Source organism: Notolepis coatsorum (assembly GCF_963971535.1).
Source record: "Notolepis coatsorum genome assembly, chromosome: 12".
NCBI lineage: Eukaryota > Metazoa > Chordata > Actinopteri > Aulopiformes > Paralepididae > Notolepis > Notolepis coatsorum.
In genome coordinates this window covers 130,850,804-130,860,942 of record NC_140176.1, presented here as the reverse complement: position 1 = coordinate 130,860,942, position 10,139 = coordinate 130,850,804, and the positions used below count along the sequence as shown (strand labels likewise).

General features: G+C 41.1%; 1 long non-coding RNA gene across 1 annotated transcript; it reads right to left on the bottom strand.

Moving 5' to 3' along the window:
* Positions 1-246: 246 nt before the first annotated feature.
* On the bottom strand, positions 247-7,876 carry LOC311238535. Its single transcript, XR_014620372.1, has 3 exons — positions 7,793-7,876; positions 7,418-7,475; positions 247-517 (listed from the first exon to the last, which is right to left on the bottom strand). It is a non-coding gene; the product is annotated as an uncharacterized lncRNA (long non-coding RNA).
* Positions 7,877-10,139: the final 2,263 nt, after the last annotated feature.

Below are 10,139 nucleotides of genomic sequence, written 5' to 3'. Positions count from 1 at the left end.
ACTGGACTATAGGGGTAACAAAACATTGAAAAAAAACACATTTCCCATGATGGGATTCCTTGGGACTTTTTTTCTCTCACTAAAGACATATTGAGGATACAAAATCAGTTGAGTTTGCTAATGTTGCAATTTGTCCTAGGTTTAGCCTAATTCTGGCCTATAATGACTGGACTATAACCCAACCCCCTCCAATGAACAGTTACCCCCCCCCCCCCCCCGCCCCACCTACTCAACCCCCACCTCCTCCAATGTACAGTTTCTTCCCCCTCAAATGTATATACTCTCCAATGTATATAATGTCATGTGGGGGGCATGTATCGCAGTTCTATGGCCCTCTTCTCCAATTCTGCTTCAACCATTTTTAGTTCCACCATCTTTTCTCTGGCGCTTCCTGAGGGTGTTGGATTTTGTGATGAGCTGGGCCAGGACCAGGACCCAGCCTTCCCGTAGGCGAGGAAGCCGTTATCTCTTGCTTCAACAGACAGAAAGTCCCCAAACTGTTGAGTAATCACATCACCTGAGACAAACAGAAATACATAATTTAGGTGCATCAGTCAGATACTTTTCATATCAAGAAGCACATTTTCATATCAAGAAACACATTTTATGATAATAAAATGTGCTGAAAACCCCCAGCCCTGCACAATGGTGCGGCCCCTGTTGAGGTCCCTGCTGCGATTGAAGATTTATATGACTCATTTAATTTATTAGGACAATGTTGTCTACTAACTTGGCCAGTGAGTCATCTAGTCTTTATATATGTCTATGGAGGAGACAGTGGCAACATTGTGCTCAGTACTCAGTGAATATGCTCATCGCCCCACAGTGCAGCTCAGGCTGTGTGCTGATTTCCCCGGAACATGTCTATGGGCTGGTGGGACAGCAGGCAGAACCAGGACTCGGTCAGAACCAACAGGTCCTCCGTCTGCAGCTCTGGCTTAAACACAGTACGGCACAGTTTACTACAGGCACTTAAGCATTCTTACTCTCACAACAATAATAAATATATTAAATATTAAATTGAATACGAGTTTTCAGACAAATAAGCAGGATTTCACATTTGATTATAGGACCATGTCTTACCCAAGGTACACAACAAACAAACTAGGCTCATATTGTTTAACGCTTCATCTCCCCTTTAAGGCCAAAACATGTAAAAAAAATAATAATTTTTTATATCGGCCCAATCTTGATATCGGACCGATACCGATGTGTAAAGAAACGGCCATATCGGCCGATATTATATCAGCGGCCGATATATCTTGCATCACTACATGTGCCCAAAACACTGAGCTCAGGCCTTCTCGTGTCGCTGCGCCCCAAGCCACCACGACACGCACACACACCTGTAGAGACATCAGTTGTGAGATGGACAGGTTCGAAACTCAATTCTAAGAAATAAATCAACAGTTCTGGCTTTCCAGATTAATTTATAGATGAGGGAAAGTCAGTAAGTAAGAAAAATGAGGTGGCAGAAAGATTCAACAGATTCTTTGTTAATGTAAACTGGCAGAGGAGATAACCCCGCCACAAGGGGGAGGTGTTTCTAATTATTTTATATAACGAAACACAAGTACCATCTTCTTGAGAAAAACGGATAAAAATGAAATTATGGATACTGTGAACAAACTCAACTGGAAACCTCATATCAAATATGTCAGGACTAAATTGGCACGGAGTGTTGGTGTTTTATGCAAGATAAGGCACATTCTAAACCAAAAAACACTGTATACACTGTACTGTACACTCTTCCTATGGTATATGACTATATGAGCTACTGTGCGGAGGTGTGGGGTAATACCTACAAAAGCACTCTACAGCCAATATGCACCATGCAAAAAAAGCAATAAGAATAATCAACAATGTAGGATATTATGAACACACTAATAACTTATTTATAAAGCTACAAGCATTGAAATGTATGGATCTAGTGGATTTAAAAACTGCCCTCATTGTATACAAAGCCAGATACAAACTAATCCCAGGCAACATTCAAAAATGGTTCAGAGACAGGGAAGGAGAATATAACTTAAGAGGGAGAGGGAATCTTAAACAACAAATGGTACACACTACGCTGAAAAGCATGTGCATATCGGTGTGTGGAGTGAAGTTGTGGAATAATTTACCTGAATACATCAAACTGAGTAAACATGTAGCACAATTTAAAAAGCAGCTAAAAAAAAACACACATTAGAGAAATACAGAAATGAGTAATGAGGATAAACAAAGTTATGTTATATTGTGTTATGTAGTGCTGTACTATATTCACTGCTGTCAAGTGAATCAATTTTATTTGATTTTTCTCTTTTAAATACCGGTATAAGTAAAAGTATATTCTATATTGTAATATACTAAATTAGGGCTGGGCGATATATTTTAATAATCGATATCGAAATAAAAAAAAATCGAAAAATCTTTTTTTTCCTTTTTTACCTGCAACAGGGCAGTTTTAAAACCAGAGACAGTGGACAGACTTGTCTTTCTTGCCTGCAACTTAAAGTAATGGCTTTGCTTGTCCAAATGACAATACTGACCAAATTCAGATTTATTTCTCTCTTGTCCATTTATTTTGTTTGCTTTCTAATTTAAAATACATTTTGAAACCATCTGTACACAGTAGGCTATGTGTGCTAGCAGAACTAGACTCCAGTCACGAGTCACAGTGCGGTGGTTTGTCCACCAAAAAAGCGCCAAAAGATCGAAAATAAACTAGCAGAGCCAGAACTGTTCAACTCCTCTGGAGCCACAGCCAGCAGAGAAGCCGGTTTACTTTAACTTTTAAACCAGCTGCAGCCTGAGAACTGGAGTGTGAGGGGATGTAACACTGAAGATGGCGGCAATGACAAAGAATTTCTGCAAAATAAACAAACATCTGTTGTATACTTATAACAATTCGATAATTATCGATATCGAGAAATAAAATAAAATCATCATATCGTTATCGCGATATGATTTTTTTCCATATCGCCCAGCCCTATACTAAATTATGTTATATCTAGTCAAATTAATGGAAGAACAAACATAAATGTAAGGGGGTAGGGATCAATAAGCTTAGCTTCCCTCTACTCCTTTTTTGGACATGTCTGCTAACCAAACACATTGCTCTTGACCTTTTGTTTATAATTCCATGTAATAAAAACGGAGCTCAACGCATGCATTTTGTAGATCATTGGCTAAATGATTATCCAGTTTGACTATCGTCTACTACGAGCCACCGTACCTGTAGTACTACTGCTTACAAACTGCCTCGCTACTGTGAACCTGCTCTTGTCGTCACGTCACAACTAGATGTTAAATAAACTAGTCTAGATGGAAATAGGGGTCCACGCGCACCCCCCGGAACTTTTTATGCCACCTGATTTTTCTTAATCCTTAAAGTGTCTACTTTCAGAATCTGCCAGGTGCCAAGCTGAAATAATGTCCGAAAGGCTCCATTTTTAACCCTTTATTGCACCTAACCCAAAACCGAAACATTAAAATGTGATGTAGCAAGAGGCATAACCTTTGAAGTAAACAACATGGAGACAAATTAATACATTTGTCCATACAATTCTGACCGTAGGAATTCAATGGGATGGTTATTTTTGACATGACAACATTTTGACTGTATTTCTGGACAAAAAATACAATACAATACGCATAGAGTGAATATTTGGTGACAATAATTTTTTTTTTCAATCCTCCAAGTGTTTATTTTGAGATTATATTGGGTACCAAGCTGAAATAATGTCTCAAAGGCTAGTTTGAACCCTTTATAGCACCTAACCCAAATTTTTTAAAATGAAAATATAATGTAGAAGAGGCATAACTTTTGAGGTAGACGACTTACAGAGCGAAAATACATTTTCCCACACAATTTTGATCCTAGGAATTCAAGGGGATGGTTATTGTTGACATTTGACAACATTTTGACTGTATTTCTGGACAAAAACAGCAAGAAATGACCAAACGTGTGTATGACCAACTACCTTTTCATTTTTTAAAGCACATAGTGAATATTCTAGAGTTGAACCTTATATACAGCTCAAGCATTACTGTAGATGAAGCAGTTAAATGTGCGTACAAACTTGGAACATCTGATTAACTACAAGAAGCAGCACTCACCCTCAATTCTCACATTATAAAGGCATTCAAAGAGTCAAAGGAGCTACCATGGCCCCCAACTGCACACAAGCTGGATGCTGTGAAAATGGATGAACTGCTCCCAGAGCATCTTGTACCATTTCTGAGCTCAGTGGTGACTGGGACACTTGATGAAGAAAAGTGTGAGAAGACGCAGAGGCTGGTCTATTCGATTACACAAGATGTGTGTCGAGTAGGGCTGCACGATTAATCGATTTTTTATCGAAATCGCAATTTGTAATGATGCAATTATCAAATCGCCTGCAATTAAAAAAAAATTAAATTAAGATTTTAACCAGGAAGTCCCATTGAGAGACAAGATCTCCTTTGCAAGGGAGACCTGGCAAATTTGCGATACATCACACAAGAACATAATAAATGTGCATGTATACAATATATACAATACATCACATGTAAACACAAAAACAAAGCAGAATAGTCTACATGATAGTAAAAGTGTATAATACAGGGTAATACAGTAATTTTGCAGTTGGGACCCGACTACAGAAAGCAGCAACATTCTTCTTGTAGGAAGTTATGTAATACAGATTTAAATTCACCAAGAGAGACCGGGGTGTCTAAGTGGATAATGGTCCTGTAGCCCATTCCATGCCCAAGGTGCGAAGCTTGAGAAAGCTGTTCCTAGCTAACCCTGCTCAAGTCAGAGAAAACATCTGAGCCGAGTAAGGAAAGGGTGGGGGGGGGGTGGGGGCATCTCTCTCTACTGGTTCAATTAATGTAGAAAAACGTTGCACTATAAAAACGAACTGGATAGTTGATAATAAACATTTAACTTCATTAGCTGAAGTATTCTAAAATAATTTAAGCAATTCTCCTTTTCTGTGTGTGTGTGCACGTGTCTCATATCTCATTTGATAGTATTTACTGAGGATTGCCAGATAATGTTGATATTTAAACACAAAAAAAATTATAATACAAAATATACATGATCATGCAACATAAAAAAAATTGTTGTAGGAACAGTTTGGGAGAGGGAGGTAAGGGGTTTTAGATTGTGTGTTGTGAAGTTTACTTCAGAGAGGGAGAGTAAAGTACAGGGAAAAAAAGGTACCGTTGGGTACCGTACCGGTATCGATTCCCAGGTAAAAAGAAAAATGTTCAGACTCTGTGTCCCGAACAGACCCACCGCGTAGGCCAGATGCAAGCCGCATTTTACAATAAACCTCTGTGGGGCTGCTTAAAAAAATTTATAATCGCAATCGCAATATCTGTCCGAAAAATCGCAATTAGATTATTTCCCAAAATCGTGCAGCCCTAGTGTCGAGCAGCAACTAACAGCAAGTGAAGTGAAACTCCAAAAGCACATCCTCCTGTGTGCCACACTTCGGCACCTCTATCGAAGCAAACAGGTGAGTGATCAACTAACTTATTGCTTATGAGGTCCTACATTGTCATTGCTCAACTATGCTTCATACAGGTATTTGATATTGATACAAAAAAACATTTGTTTATCTTATTCTTTACAGCTCACAACCATCCTTTCACGACTAGGACACTCGGAGACATACGACTTCAGTATGGAACTTGAGACAGCCATGGCCAATGCTTTTGATGAGATGTCCACCAACATGACCCCTGAAATCACCACTGGCGAGGGAAACACTGTTTTTCACAGCGAGTGGGACAACCTGAACAGAATCACCACCAACGTTCATGGTTCAAATGTGGTAAACAGCGCCGGGGGAATCATGATTCAAGAAGTGAAGGAGAGCCATGTGAGCACCAAGAAAAGGACCCTTCCTCTCTATGACAGGTCATCCAAGATGAGAAGCCTTAAGATCACGCCTCCCGAGACGCTGCCAGAGCTGGCATTCAAAAGAGTTGGCCCCAAATTCCCCAAGAATGCCAACTTTACCCCTGCTGCTGAGGAATTACTGGGCCCCGACTACTGTAGCACACTGCTGGGATTCTACGACTTTACTGGGGAGGACTGTATCAGCGCTTTTAAAGGCAAATGCAAGGTGAATCCCCTGAAGAAGCTGGAAAAGACTCGTAAACTCCACAAAGCTTTCAGGCAGCTTGGTGCAGACTGGATGGTCACTGATGAGCTTCAAGAGGAGATGGAGAGCTTCACATGCATTATGTATGGCCAAGCACGGATGACATCAGTTGACACAGTACGGGTGAAAATGATGAGAAAGATGGTCGGCGCTGACAAAGTCCTGGACTCCAAGTCAAAAGTAGACCTGGAACGCCTGCCAAGGTCCGTCTCATTCCACATGTCCAGCGAGCCTTCTATAAGAGAGCAGACAAGGCAATAATCAAGAGCCCAAAACCACATGATCCAGGCATGGGCTGGGAGAAGACAGGAGAAGAGGAGGTGTTGGAACCGGTCTGGGCAATTGGACCCATCCTCCCTCCTTCTCTTGTTGAGGTACTGGCTCAGAGAGCAGAGTCAGAAGAGCATGCAGCCCTTGACAAGGTGACCGATTACGCCAACAATAACTTTGTCTGTGGGTAAAGTGGATGGAGAGTACGAGCATGAGGATGAAGAGCTGGAGATGGAAGAAATTGAATTAGAAGATCTCTTCAGTGACGATGAGGATGAGTAGTTTAGGTCAGCAAGTTGGTAGTGACATGAAAAGGTAAATGTATTGGTTGTCTACTTCAAAAGTTATGACTCTTCTACATTATATTTTCATTTTTAGATTTTTGGGTTAGGTGCTATAAAGGGTTAAAACTAGCCTTTGGGACATTATTTGAGCTTGGTACCCAATATAATTTCCAAATAAACAGTTGGAGGATTGAAAAAAAAACTGATTGTCAACAAATATTCACTATGCGTTTGAAAAATAAAAATGTAGTTGGTTAGACACGCATTTCTTGCATTTGTTTGCTGTTTTTGTCCAGAAATACAGTCAAAATGTTGTAAAATGTCAAAAAAATAACCATTCCATTGAATTCCTAGGGTCAGAATTGTATGGGAAAATGCATTCATTTGTCTCTGTATGTTGTTTACTTCAAAGATTATGCCTCTTGAGTCTTGCTACATCAAATTTTAATGTTTCGGTTTTGTGTTAGGTGCAATAAAGGGTTAAAAATTGAGCCTTTCGGACATTATTTCAGCTTGGCACCTGGCAGACTCTGAAAGTAGACACTTTAAGGATTAAGAAAAATCAGGTGGCATAAACATTTCCGGGGGGTGCGCGTGGACCCCTATTTCCATCTAGACTAAACCCACGGTTTGATAAACCCAAGTGTGTTCATTGACCCACACGCAACTGAGGTACATATTAACAGTTTACACATTTGATGGTAGAAATCAGTTTGTTACCCTCATACCAAGATGGCGGCGGTCTCGTGACGTCAGAGTGTCTTCGATTTCAAATAAACTTGAGTAAAAGATAAAAGCATAGCAGATAGACAGTGAGATAGATAGGAGGACACAATGTATTAATGTAACAGCTAATACAATTTAAACTTTGCAAACTCCCATACATGTAACGTTATTATGATAGATAAGCTGTAGCTGTAGCAGAAAACACGAGACTGAGTCGAGTCACCTAAATCGAAATGTTGAAACAGTGCCAAGCCAACACGAACTCAAAAACACTTTAACCTATTGGTAAACAAACGTATTGTTGAAAATATACACTATGACTGCTGTTGTGACATGTTTAAGATCGTATTGACTAGTTTACACACTCACCTTCAAAGTTTCAAACCGCGGCGCTAACGTTAACTTGTTGATCTTAGCTCTGTAAATCGGGATCTTCTTCTCTGCTCCTATTTCCTAAATGTTGTAACAGCGCCACCACAAACTCGCAACAGCGCCACTTGTGGCCAAAAATATGACGATAGACAGACAATTGTTAAGCTGCATACAGTTGAGCGGTGATAGAATGTGATTGGACAAATGGGATTTAGGGGAGGGGGAGGTGACGCAATTCATTAGTCTTTGGGGGAGGGGTGCTTTTAGAAGTGTCTGTCTTTTAGAATTCACAGTTCAAGTGACTACAAACTTTGATTGATTGATTGAACATTTTATTAACAGATTGCAGAATGGGTACAGTACAGTACAGCTCAATACACAATTGTTAAGGGGATGCAGACCAGAGAAAGACGTTTGTCTTGTTTCCATCAGGGTCCCCCATTTTCAATTCATATAGACATTTATGACATACACAACATACATGACATTTATGGCATAGGGACATATAGGTATTTAGTACTGATACATTTGTGACATAAACGGTATTCAAATATACAGTACTGTTACCCCTAGATCCTGACAGAGTATATATGATGGGGAGGGGACTGTACATTAGGAGGGGGTGGGGGTTTTGGGCATTTACGGATTTTGCCTAGTTCCGTGCTGAGGGTTTTTTCAACCTGCAACTTGTTCTTGTCAGAGACCAGCAGGGCTGAGTCGTCCGCAAACAGGAACAAGTTGCAGTCACAGGCTGACGACATGTCATTTGCATAAATTAGGAAGAGTAGCGGTCCTAGTATGCTTCCTTGTGGAACACCACAGCTCACTGTGAGGGGGGGGGGGTAGAGTACCATTTACCTCTACCATCTGTTCTCTCCCCTCCAGGTATAGGATTGCATACAATCCATTCAACCCCATAACACACAAAACAAAAACCCCATCCCTAACATCACCACCCTATCCAAACCTAATCTATGAGTCATTCATTGCCTCCTGCGGGCTGACTCTGGCCTTTTTGAACACTCACCACCACCTTCCCTAACTCTCTTACTTGATCACTCACAACAACCTTCTTCCCTAACTTCCCTAACTCCCTTGATACTTGCCCCATTGTCAACCCCTTCATACCCATGTCTAGTACTGCTGCTTCAACTACTAACTTTAACCTCTCTGTCCTACTGCTAACCATCACTATTGTATTCACTACTCTTGTCACAAATGCCACTATCTCCAACTTCTCCCCCCACACCCTCTCTTTCTCCTCCTGTACTTCCTCTACTGACAAATGCCCTTTTCTAAACCCCTGATCCTCACCTTCCATTCTCCCCTCTCTAACCCCTACTCTGATTATTACTTTATTAACAGATTGCAGAATGGGTACAATACAGTACAGCTCAATACACACAATTGTTAAGGGGATGCAGACCAGAGAAAGACTTTCGTCTTGTTTACATCAGGGTCCCCCATTTTCAATCCATTTTCACTGTAACTGAGAAGCCGTCGGTCTTGCTGAGTTTGTTATTTGAACCGAAGAGAATGGACTCTGTTTTGCCCATGTGTAATGATAGTTTGTTGTCGGCAAGCCATATGCAGATTTTGCCTAGTTCTGAGCTGAGGGTTTTTTCAACCTGTAACTTGTTCTTGTCAGAGACCAGCAGGGCTGAGTCGTCCGCAAAAAGGAACAAGTTGCAGTCACAAGCTGACGACATGTCATTTGCATAAATTAGGAACAGTAGCAGACCTAGTATGCTTCCTTGTAGAACACCACAGCTTACTGTGAGGGGGGGGGGGGGGGGGTAGGGTACCGTTTACCTCCACCATCTGCTCTCTCCCCTCCAGGTAGGATTGCATCCAGCTCACTGATAGACTATCAAAACCAATTGCTTTTAGCTTGTCAATCAGAATGGTGTGATTGACAGTGTCGAAGGCCTTTTGTAGGTCCAGCATGACCATGCCGCAGTATTTGCCCGCGTCCACCTCTTGCTTGATGTGGTCGTTCAAATAGAGAAGGCATGTGTCAGTGGAGTGGGATGTTCTGAAGCCAGATTGGAATTCGTAGATTAGATTTTTATCCGCGAGGTACTTTTCGACCTGTTCGTATACTATTTTTTCCATGACTTTCGAGATGGATGTAAGGATAGAAACAGGGCGGTAGTTGCCTGGGTCTAATTTGCTGCCCTTTTTGTGCAGGGGTGTTACTCTCGCAATTTTGAAGTCCTTGGGGACGTGTCCCTGTTTTATGGAGAGGTTTATTATGTGTGTGATGACTGGGGTGATGGCGGCTGCTGAGTCTCTGAGGAATTTGGAGGGGATGTTGTCATGGCCAGTGGCCTTGTTCGGTTGG